The sequence below is a fragment of the Oncorhynchus keta genome, chromosome 4 (assembly GCF_023373465.1).
Source record: "Oncorhynchus keta strain PuntledgeMale-10-30-2019 chromosome 4, Oket_V2, whole genome shotgun sequence".
Lineage (NCBI taxonomy): Eukaryota > Metazoa > Chordata > Actinopteri > Salmoniformes > Salmonidae > Oncorhynchus > Oncorhynchus keta.
Genome location: NC_068424.1, coordinates 5,535,326 through 5,547,825, shown reverse-complemented (window position 1 = coordinate 5,547,825; position 12,500 = coordinate 5,535,326). Strand labels below are relative to the sequence as shown.

Below are 12,500 nucleotides of genomic sequence, written 5' to 3'. Positions count from 1 at the left end.
ACTGCAGGTGTTATAGACCCTACATCCTACTGCAGGTGATATAGACCCTCCATCCTACTGCAGGTGTTATAGACCATCCATCCTACTGTAGGTTATATAGACTCTCCATCCTACTGCAGGTGATATAGACCCTCTATCCTACTGCAGGTGTTATAGACCCTACATCCTACTGCAGGTGATATAGACCCTCCATCCTACTGCAGGTGATATAGACCATCCAGCCTACTGCAGGTGTTATAGACCATCCAGCCTACTGAAGGTGATATAGACCCTCCAGAATACTTCAGGTGATATAGACCCTACATCCTCCTGCAGGTGATATAGACCATCCATCCTACTGCAGGTGATATAGACCCTACATCCTACTGCAGGTGATATAGACCCTCCATCCTACTGCAGGTGTTATAGACCATCCATCCTACTGTAGGTTATATAGACCATCCATCCTACTGCAGGTGTTATAGACCCTCCAGAATTATTCAGGTGATATAGACCCTACATCCTCCTGCAGGTGATATAGACCATCCATCCTACTGCAGGTGATATAGACCCCACATCCTACTGCAGGTGATATAGACCCTCCATCCTACTGCAGGTGTTATAGACTCTCCATCCTACTGCAGGTGATATAGACCATCCATCCTACTGCAGGTGATATAGCCTCTCCATCCTACTGCAGGTGATATAGACCCTCCAACCTACTGCAGGTGATATAGACCATCCAGCCGTCTGCCAGCAGGTGATATAGACTCTCCATCCTACTGCAGGTGTTATAGACCCTCCATCCTACTGCAGGTGATATAGACCATCCATCCTACTGCAGGTGATATAGACTCTCCATCCTACTGCAGGTGATATAGACCCTCCATCCTACTGCAGGTGATATAGGCCCTCCAGCCTACTGCAGGTGATATAGACTCTCCATCCTACTGCAGGTGATATAGACCCTACATCCTACTGCAGGTGATATAGACCCTCCATTCTACTGCAGGTGATATAGACCCTACATCCTACTGCAGGTGATATAGACCCTACATCCTACTGCAGGTGATATAGACTTTCCACCCTACTGCAGGTGATATAGACTCTCCACCCTACTGCAGGTGTTATAGACTCTACATCCTACTGCAGGTGATATAGACTCTACATCCTACTGCAGGTGTTATAGACTCTACATCCTACTGCAGGTGTTATAGACTCTACATCCTACTGCAGGTGATATAGACTCTACATCATACTGCAGGTGTTATAGACCCTACATCCTACTGCAGGTGATATAGACCCTCCATCCTACTGCAGGTGTTATAGACCATCCATCCTACTGTAGGTTATATAGACTCTCCATCCTACTGCAGGTGATATAGACCCTCTATCCTACTGCAGGTGTTATAGACCCTACATCCTACTGCAGGTGATATAGACCCTCCATCCTACTGCAGGTGATATAGACCATCCAGCCTACTGCAGGTGTTATAGACCATCCAGCCTACTGAAGGTGATATAGACCCTCCAGAATACTTCAGGTGATATAGACCCTACATCCTCCTGCAGGTGATATAGACCATCCATCCTACTGCAGGTGATATAGACCCTACATCCTACTGCAGGTGATATAGACCCTCCATCCTACTGCAGGTGTTATAGACCATCCATCCTACTGTAGGTTATATAGACCATCCATCCTACTGCAGGTGTTATAGACCCTCCAGAATTATTCAGGTGATATAGACCCTACATCCTCCTGTAGGTGATATAGACCATCCATCCTACTGCAGGTGATATAGACCCTACATCCTACTGCAGGTGATATAGACCCTCCATCCTACTGCAGGTGTTATAGACTCTCCATCCTACTGCAGGTGATATAGACCATCCATCCTACTGCAGGTGATATAGACTCTCCATCCTACTGCAGGTGATATAGACCCTCCAACCTACTGCAGGTGATATAGACCATCCAGCCGTCTGCCAGCAGGTGATATAGACTCTCCATCCTACTGCAGGTGTTATAGACCCTCCATCCTACTGCAGGTGATATAGACCATCCATCCTACTGCAGGTGATATAGACTCTCCATCCTAGTGCAGGTGATATAGACCCTCCATCCTACTGCAGGTGATATAGACCCTCCATCCTACTGCAGGTGATATAGACCATCAAGCCGTCTGCCAGCAGGTGATATAGACTCTCCATCCTACTGCAGGTGATATAGACCCTACATCCTACTGCAGGTGATATAGACTCTCCATCCTACTGCAGGTGATATAGACCCTCCATCCTACTGCAGGTGTTATAGACCCTACGTCCTACTGCAGGTGATATAGACCCTCCATCCTACTGCAGGTGTTATAGACCATCCATCCTACTGTAGGTTATATAGACTGTCCATCCTACTGCAGGTGATATAGACCCTCCATCCTACTGCAGGTGATATAGACCCTCCATCCTACTGCAGGTGATATAGACCATCCAGCCTACTGCAGGTGTTATAGACCATCCAGCCTACTGCAGGTGATATAGACCCTCCAGAATTATTCAGGTGATATAGACCCTACATCCTCCTGCAGGTGATATAGACCCTCCATCCTACTGCAGGTGTTATAGACCATCCATCCTACTGTAGGTTATATAGACTCTCCATCCTACTGCAGGTGATATAGACCCTCCACCCTACTGCAGGTGTTATAGACCCTACATCCTACTGCAGGTGATATAGACCCTCCATCATACTGCAGGTGATATAGACCCTCCATCCTACTGCAGGTGTTATAGACTCTCCATCCTACTGCAGGTGATATAGACCATCCATCCTACTGCAGGTGTTATAGACCCTACATCCTACTGCAGGTGATATAGACCCTCCATCCTACTGCAGGTGTTATAGACCATCCAGCCGTCTGCCAGCAGGTGATATAGACCCTCCATCATACTGCAGGTGATATAGACCCTCCATCCTACTGCAGGTGTTATAGACTCTCCATCCTACTGTAGGTGATATAGACCCTCCATCCTACTGCAGGTGATATAGACCATCCATCCTACTGCAGGTGATATAGACTCTCCATCCTACTGCAGGTGATATAGACCCTCCAACCTACTGCAGGTGATATAGACCATCCAGCCGTCTGCCAGCAGGTGATATAGACCCTCCATCCTACTGCAGGTTATATAGACGCTCCATCCTACTGCAGGTTATATAGACCCTCCATCCTACTGCAGGTGATATAGTCCCTCCATCCTACTGCAGGTGATATAGACTCTCCATCCTACTGCAGGTGATATAGACCCTCCATCCTACTGCAGGTTATATAGACCCTCCATCCTACTGCAGGTGATATAGACCCTCCATCCTACTGCAGGTGATATAGACTCTCCATCCCACTGCAGGTGATATAGACCCTCCATCCTACTGCAGGTGATATAGACCCTCCATCCTACTGCAGGTGATATAGACTCTCCATCCTACTGCAGGTGATATAGACCATCCAGCCGTCTGCCAGCAGGTGATATAGACTCTCCATCCTACTGCAGGTGATATAGACCATCCAGCAGTCTGCCAGCAGGTGATATAGACCATCCAGCCGTCTGCCAGCAGGTGATATATACTCTCCATCCTACTGCAGGTGATATAGACTCCATCCTACTGCAGGTGATATAGACTCTCCATCCTACTGCAGGTGTTATAGACCATCCAGCCGTCTGCCAGCAGGTGATATAGACTCTCCATCCTACTGCAGGTGATATAGACCATCCAGCCGTCTGCCAGCAGGTGATATAGACTCTCCATCTTACTGCAGGTGATATAGACCATCCAGCCGTCTGCCAGCAGGTGATATAGACTCTCCATCCTACTGCAGGTGATATAGACTCTCCATCCTACTGCAGGTGATATAGACTCTCCATCCTACTGCAGGTGATATAGACTCTCCATCCTACTGCAGGTGTTATAGACCATCCAGCCGTCTGCCAGCAGGAGATATAGACTCTCCATCCTACTGCAGGTGATATAGACCCTCCATCCTACTGCAGTTGATATAGACCCTCCATCCTACTGCAGGTGTTATAGACCATCCAGCCGTCTGCCAGCAGGTGATATAGACTCTCCATCCTACTGCTGGTTATATAGACCCTCCATCCTACTGCAGGTGATATAGACCCTCCATCCTACTGCAGGTGTTATAGACCATCCAGCCGTCTGCCAGCAGGTGATATAGACTCTCCATCCTACTGCAGGTGATATAGACTTTACATCCTACTGCAGGTGATATAGACCCTCCATCCTACTGCAGGTGATATAGACTCTCCATCCTACTGCAGGTGATATAGACCCTCCAACCGACTGCAGGTGATATAGACCCTCCATCCTACTGCAGGTGATATAGACCCTCCATCCTACTGCAGGTGATATAGACCCTCCATCCTACTGCAGGTGATATAGACCCTCCATCCTACTGCAGGTGTTATAGACCCTTCATCCTACTGCAGGTGATATAGACCCTCCATCCTACTGCAGGTGTTGTAGACCCTTCATCCTACTGCAGGTGTTATAGACCCTCCATCCTACTGCAGGTGATATAGACCCTCCAACCTACTGCAGGTGATATAGACCCTCCAACCGACTGCAGGTGATATAGACCCTCCAACCGACTGCAGGTGATATAGACCCTCCATCCTACTGCAGGTGATATAGACCCTCCAACCGACTGCAGGTGATATAGACCCTCCATCCTACTGCAGGTGATATAGACCCTCCAACCTACTGCAGGTGATATAGACCCTCCAACCTACTGCAGGTGATATAGACCCTCCATCCTACTGCAGGTGATATAGACCATCCATCCTACTGCAAGTGATATAAACCCTCCATCCTACTGCAGGTGATATAGACCCTCCAACCGACTGCAGGTGATATAGACCCTCCAACTAACTGCATGCAGGTGATATAGACCCTCCAACCTACTGCAGGTCATATAGACCCTCCATCCTACTGCAGGTGATATAGACCATCCATCCTACTGCAAGTGATATAGACCCTCCATCCTACTGCAGGTGATATAGACCCTCCATCCTACTGCAGGTGATATAGACCCTCCAACTTACTGCAGGTGATATAGACCATCCATCCTACTGCAGGTGATATAGACCCTCCATCTTACTGCAGGTGATATAGACCATCTATCCTACTGCAGGTGATATTGACCCTCCATCCTACCGCAGGTAATATAGACCCTCCAACCTACTGCAGGTGATATAGGCCATCCATCCTACTGCAGGTGATATAGACCCTCCAGAATACAGCCACCAGGTGATATAGACCTTCCAGCCTACTGCAGGTGATATTGGCCAGGTAAGAACAGCCGGCGAGATATGTTCCTCTCATCAACATGAGCATCCGCTCTTGAAGAACAGAACAAAGCTACAGCTACCCTAGAGAACAGAACAAAGCTACAGCTACCCTAGAGAACAGAACAAAGCTACAGCTACCCTAGAGAACAGAACAAAGCTACAGCTTCCCTAGAGAACAGAACAAAGCTACAGCTACAGCTGTCTCAGCCTCCAGTATTTATGCTGCAGTAGTTTGTGTCGGGGGGCTTGGGACAGTTTGTTATATCTGGAGTACCTCTCCTGTCCTATTTGGTGTCCTGTGTGAATCTAAGTGTGCGTTCTCTAATTCTCTCCTTCTTTCTTTCTCTCTCTCGGAGGATCTGAGCCCTAGGACCATGCCCCAGGACTACCTGACACGATGGCTCCTTGCTGTCCCCAGTCCACCTGACTGTGCTGCTGCTCCAGTTTAAACTGTTCTGCCTTGTTATTATTCGACCATGCTGGTCATTTATGAACATTTGAACATCTTGGCCATGTTCTGTTATAATCTCCACCCGGCACAGCCAGAAGAGGACTGGCCACCCCACATAGCCTGGTTCCTCTCTAGGTTTCTTCCTAGGTTTTGGCCTTTCTAGGGAGTTTTTCCTAGCCACCGTGCTTCTACATCTGCATTGCTTGCTGTTTGGGGTTTTAGGCTGGGTTTCTGTACAGCACTTTGAGATATCAGCTGATGTACGAAGGGCTATATAAATACAATTTGATTGATTGATTGAGCTACCCTAGAGAACAGAACAAAGCTACAGCTACCCTAGAGAACAGAACAAAGCTACAGCTACCCTAGAGAACAGAACAAAGCTACAGCTACCATAGAGAACAGAACAAAGCTACAGCTACCATAGAGAACAGAACAAAGCTACAGCTACCGTAGAGAACAGAACAAAGCTACAGCTACCATAGAGAACAGAACAAAGATACAGCTACCCTAGAGAAAAGAACAAAGCTACAGCTACCATAGAGAACAGAACAAAGCTACAGCTACCATAGAGAACAGAACAAAGATACAGCTACCCTAGAGAACAGAACAAAGCTACAGCTACCATAGAGAACAGAACAAAGCTACAGCTACCATAGAGAACAGAACAAAGATACAGCTACCATAGAGAACAGAACAAAGATACAGCTACCCTAGAGAACAGAACAAAGCTACAGCTACCATAGAAAACAGAACAAAGATACAGCTACCATAGAGATTAGAACAAAGATACAGCTACCATAGAAAACAGAACAAAGATACAGCTACCATAGAGAACAGAACAAAGTCCAAATGGCACCCTATTCCCTATATATATTGGACTGATTTATATTGGACTATATAGGGAATAGGGGTCCATTTGTGAGGCAGCCTAAAAGAGGTCCAAAACAGGCTTCACTCACAGATGTTTGTATTCAGGCAGAGGATCTTTGTTTCCTCTTTACTTAGTCCGAGTCCTGTGTTACCACTGGCTAACCAGAGGGCTAACCAGATGGCTAACCAGAGGGCTAACCAGAGAGCTAACCAGAGGGCTAACCAGAGGGCTAACCAGATGGCAAACCAGAGAGCTAACCAGAGGGATAACCAGAGGGCTAACCAGATGGCAAACCAGAGAGCTAACCAGAGGGATAACCAGAGGGCTAATCAAAGGGCTAACCAGAGGGCTAACCAGAAGGCTAACAAGAGGGCTAACCAGAGGGCTAACCAGATGGCTAACCAGAGTGCTAACCAGAGGACTAACTAAAAGGCTATCCAGAAGGCTAACCAGTTGGCTAACCAAAGAGCTAACCAGATAGCTAACCAGAGGGTGTAACCAGAAGGCTAACCAGTTGGCTAACCAAAGAGCTAACCAGATAGCTAACCAGAGGGTGTAACCAGAAGGCTAACCAGTTGGCTAACCAAAGAGCTAACCAGATAGCTAACCAGAGGGTGTAACCAGAAGGCTAACCAGTTGGCTAACCAAAGAGCTAACCAGATAGCTAACCAGAGGGCTAACCAGATAGCTAACCAGAGGACTAACTAAAAGGCTAACCAGAAGGCTAACCAGAGGGTGTAACCAGAAGGCTAACCAGTTGGCTAACCAAAGAGCTAACCAGATAGCTAACCAGAGGGTGTAACCAGAAGGCTAACCAGTTGGCTAACCAAAGAGCTAACCAGATAGCTAACCAGAGGGTGTAACCAGAAGGCTAACCAGTTGGCTAACCAAAGAGCTAACCAGATAGCTAACCAGAGGGCTAACCAGATAGCTAACCAGAGGACTAACTAAAAGGCTAACCAGATAGCTAACCAGAGGACTAACTAAAAGGCTAACCAGATAGCTAACCAGAGGGTGTAACCAGAAGGATAGAGATGAATTAGACTGTTCAAGGCGTAACAAAAATACATGTAGGTTTAGTTTATTTACATATTTTAGGTCAAATAATTCATCACAGAAAATACAATTAGGTCCATCTGCAATTGTGCTATTAGTTTTTGGTTAAAAAATGATGCATAGATTTAGTTTAGAAAGGAATTTACACATTTAATTTTATAGGGCACAGAGTGCATATTTCTTTGAAATTTACAGACTATGAAAAAAAAAACATGTGTTGTGAGTTACATTTTTTTTTTTGAGAAACAACGCTTCAATCAAAATAAGTTTAAAACAACTGATCCTTTTACTGAAGACTCTCAGTTCGGTCCGCATGGTTCATGGTTGACCAGGACAAATATCTCCAATGGAGAAGAATGTAGATACACACAACAATTAAATACAGATGGGGACTGGGATTAGAGACAGTTTACAAAAACGCTACACTTCACTAGCATCTCTCTGTGTGTCTGCTTCCACTAGTATCTCTCTGTGTGTCTGCTTCCACTAGAATTTCTCTGTGTGTCTGCTTCCACTAGTATCTCTCTGTGTGTCTGCTTCCACTAGCATCTCTCTGTGTGTCTGCTTCCACTAGCATCTCTCTGTGTGTCTGCTTCCACTAGAATTTCTCTGTGTGTCTGCTTCCACTAGTATCTCTCTGTGTGTCTGCTTCCACTAGCATCTCTCTGTGTGTCTGCTTCCACTAGTATCTCTCTGTGTGTCTGCTTCCACTAGCATCTCTCTGTGTGTCTGCTTCCACTAGCATCTCTCTGTGTGTCTGCTTCCACTAGCATCTCTCTGTGTGTCTGCTTCCACTAGCATCTCTCTGTGTGTCTGCTTCCACTAGTATCTCTCTGTGTGTCTGCTTCCACTAGCATCTCTCTGTGTGTCTGCTTCCACTAGTATCTCTCTGTGTGTCTGCTTCCACTAGCATCTCTCTGTGTGTCTGCTTCCACTAGCATCTCTCTGTGTGTCTGCTTCCACTAGCATCTCTCTGTGTGTCTGCTTCCACTAGTATCTCTCTGTGTGTCTGCTTCCACTAGTATCTCTCTGTGTGTCTGCTTCCACTAGCATCTCTCTGTGTGTCTGCTTCCACTAGCATCTCTCTGTGTGTCTGCTTCCACTAGCATCTCTCTGTGTGTCTGCTTCCACTAGCATCTCTCTGTGTGTCTGCTTCCACTAGCATCTCTCTGTGTGTCTGCTTCCACTAGTATCTCTCTGTGTGTCTGCTTCCACTAGTATCTCTCTGTGTGTCTGCTTCCACTAGTATCTCTCTGTGTGTCTGCTTCCACTAGCATCTCTCTGTGTGTCTGCTTCCACTAGTATCTCTCTGTGTGTCTGCTTCCACTAGCATCTCTCTGTGTGTCTGCTTCCACTAGCATCTCTCTGTGTGTCTGCTTCCACTAGTATCTCTCTGTGTGTCTGCTTCCACTAGCATCTCTCTGTGTGTCTGCTTCCACTAGCATCTCTCTGTGTGTCTGCTTCCACTAGTATCTCTCTGTGTGTCTGCTTCCACTAGTATCTCTCTGTGTGTCTGCTTCCACTAGTATCTCTCTGTGTGTCTGCTTCCACTAGTATCTCTCTGTGTGTCTGCTTCCACTAGTATCTCTCTGTGTGTCTGCTTCCACTAGTATCTCTCTGTGTGTCTGCTTCCACTAGTATCTCTCTGTGTGTCTGCTTCCACTAGTATCTCTCTGTGTGTCTGCTTCCACTAGTATCTCTCTGTGTGTCTGCTTCCACTAGTATCTCTCTGTGTGTCTGCTTCCACTAGCATCTCTCTGTGTGTCTGCTTCCACTAGCATCTCCCTTTGTGTCTGCTTCCACTAGTATCTCTCTGTGTGTCTGCTTCCACTAGCATCTCTCTGTGTGTCTGCTTCCACTAGTATCTCTCTGTGTGTCTGCTTCCACTAGTATCTCTCTGTGTGTCTGCTTCCACTAGTATCTCTCTGTGTGTCTGCTTCCACTAGTATCTCTCCGTGTATCTGCTTCCACTAGTATCTCTCTGTGTGTCTGCTTCCACTAGTATCTCTCTGTGTGTCTGCTTCCACTAGTATCTCTCTGTGTGTCTGCTTCCACTAGTATCTCTCTGTGTGTCTGCTTCCACTAGCATCTCTCTGTGTGTCTGCTTCCACTAGCATCTCCTTTGTGTCTGCTTCCACTAGTATCTCTCTGTGTGTCTGCTTCCACTAGCATCTCTCTGTGTGTCTGCTTCCACTAGTATCTCTCTGTGTGTCTGCTTCCACTAGTATCTCTCTGTGTGTCTGCTTCCACTAGTATCTCTCTGTGTGTCTGCTTCCACTAGTATCTCTCCGTGTATCTGCTTCCACTAGTATCTCTCTGTGTGTCTGCTTCCACTAGTATCTCTCTGTGTGTCTGCTTCCACTAGTATCTCTCTGTGTGTCTGCTTCCACTAGTATCTCTCTGTGTGTCTGCTTCCACTAGTATCTCTCTGTGTGTCTGCTTCCACTAGTATCTCTCTGTGTGTCTGCTTCCACTAGTATCTCTCTGTGTGTCTGCTTCCACTAGTATCTCTCTGTGTGTCTGCTTCCACTAGTATCTCTCTGTGTGTCTGCTTCCACTAGTATCTCTCTGTGTGTCTGCTTCCACTAGTATCTCTCTGTGTGTCTGCTTCCACTAGCATCTCTCTGTGTGTCTGCTTCCACTAGCATCTCTCTGTGTGTCTGCTTCCACTAGTATCTCTCTGTGTGTCTGCTTCCACTAGCATCTCTCTGTGTGTCTGCTTCCACTAGCATCTCTCTGTGTGTCTGCTTCCACTAGTATCTCTCTGTGTGTCTGCTTCCACTAGCATCTCTCTGTGTGTCTGCTTCCACTAGTATCTCTCTGTGTGTCTGCTTCCACTAGTATCTCTCTGTGTGTCTGCTTCCACTAGCATCTCTCTGTGTGTCTGCTTCCACTAGCATCTATCTGTGTGTCTGCATCCACTAGCATCTCTCTGTGTGTCTGCTTCCACTAGTATCTCTCTGTGTGTCTGCTTCCACTAGTATCTCTCTGTGTGTCTGCTTCCACTAGTATCTCTCTGTGTGTCTGCTTCCACTAGCATCTCTCTGTGTGTCTGCTTCCACTAGCATCTCTCTGTGTGTCTGCTTCCACTAGCATCTCTCTGTGTGTCTGCTTCCACTAGTATCTCTCTGTGTGTCTGCTTCCACTAGGCTAAAGGATATACGGACCTCTCTGGGTTTCTAACTGAGAGAAGGAAAGGGATGATACTTTAAACACTTTAACATAGGAACAGAACCTAATCAACATTAAATGTAAAGGATATACGGACCTCTCTGAGTTTCTAACTGAGAGAAGGAAAGGGATGATACTTTAAACACTTTAACATAGGAACAGAACCTAATCAACATTAAATGTAAAGGATATACGGACCTCTCTGAGTTTCTAACTGAGAGAAGGAAAGGGATGATACTTTAAACACTTTAACATAGGAACAGAACCTAATCAACATTAAATGTAAAGGATATACGGACCTCTCTGAGTTTCTAACTGAGAGAAGGAAAGGGATGATAATTTAAACACTTTAACATAGGAACAGAACCTTAATCAACATTAAATGTAAAGGATATACGGACCTCTCTGGGTTTCTAACTGAGAGAAGGAAAGGGATGATAATTTAAACACTTTAACATAGGAACAGAACCTAATCAACATTAAATGTAAAGGATATACGGACCTCTCTGAGTTTCTAACTGAGAGAAGGAAAGGGATGATAATTTAAACACTTTAACATAGGAACAGAACCTTAATCAACATTAAATGTAAAGGATATACGGACCTCTCTGGGTTTCTAACTGAGAGAAGGAAAGGGATGATAATTTAAACACTTTAACATAGGAACAGAACCTAATCAACATTAAATGTAAAGGATATACGGACCTCGGTCCTTTTTAACCTTTTATTTAATATTTAATATTTAACTAGGCAAGTAAGTTAAGAACAGATTCTTATTTACAATGACACCCCTTCACAGTTCATTTCATTAAAATTACTTTTTTTTAAAGTAATTATAGTCGCCAAATAAAATATTAAAATGACACATTTATCTACTTAAACATAAATCTAAGTATAGAATTAAAGCTTATGCCAGAAATGTTCATTAACATACTATTTCAAAATGTTAATAAATCAAAAACATGCCCATATGTTAATAATTGGCTGCCAACGGTCAGCTGTTACACACAAATGAAATATATATATACATTAACTAGTACAGCAAGATACATTTAGGAATTTGTACTTATCTGTAATTAAAAGGTGTAATTCCTAAGAGTTGTGGCAGTTTGTCTCTATCGTTTTGTTGAGTCTGACATGCTGCTCCATGCAACAGTCCACCGATATAGCTGCATTAAAACCTGTTAATACCACGCTCTTCAACCTGTTAATACCACGCTCTTTAACCTGTTAATACCACGCTCTTCAACCTGTTAATACCACGCTCTTCAACCTGTTAATACCACGCTCTTCAACCTGTTAATACCACGCTCTTCAACCTGTTGATACCACGCTCTTCAACCTGTTAATACCACGCTCTTCAACCTGTTAATACCACGCTCTTCAACCTGTTAATACCACGCTCTTCAACCTGTTAATACCACGCTCTTCAACCTGTTAATACCACGCTCTTCAACCTGTTAATACCACGCTCTTCAACCTGTTAATACCACGCTCTTCAACCTGTTAATACCACGCTCTTCAACCTGTTAATACCACGCTCTTCAACCTGTTAATACCACGCTCTTCAACCTGTTAATACCACGCTCTTCAACCTGTTAA

At 45.3% G+C, this 12,500-nt stretch overlaps 1 protein-coding gene and 1 long non-coding RNA gene across 16 annotated transcripts in view; one reads left to right on the top strand and one right to left on the bottom strand.

Annotated features, from left to right (window-relative positions):
* LOC127916643 (uncharacterized) overlaps positions 1–2,876 on the top strand; it is a 2,885-nt gene extending 9 nt beyond the window's left edge. The window contains exons 1-3 of one of the 2 annotated variants that reach the window (XR_008095417.1): positions 1–119; positions 2,260–2,287; positions 2,680–2,876. The exon at positions 1–119 is cut by the window's left edge and continues 9 nt beyond it. This is a non-coding gene — a long non-coding RNA (uncharacterized LOC127916643). Of the gene's footprint in view, positions 120–534; positions 1,356–2,259; positions 2,288–2,679 lie in introns of those variants that run through there. The other variant, XR_008095419.1, reaches the window with a different exon arrangement.
* The window catches only part of eya1 (EYA transcriptional coactivator and phosphatase 1), a 152,913-nt gene that overhangs the window by 127,011 nt on the left and 13,402 nt on the right, over positions 1–12,500 (bottom strand). The gene's annotated exons all lie outside the window — the stretch shown is intronic.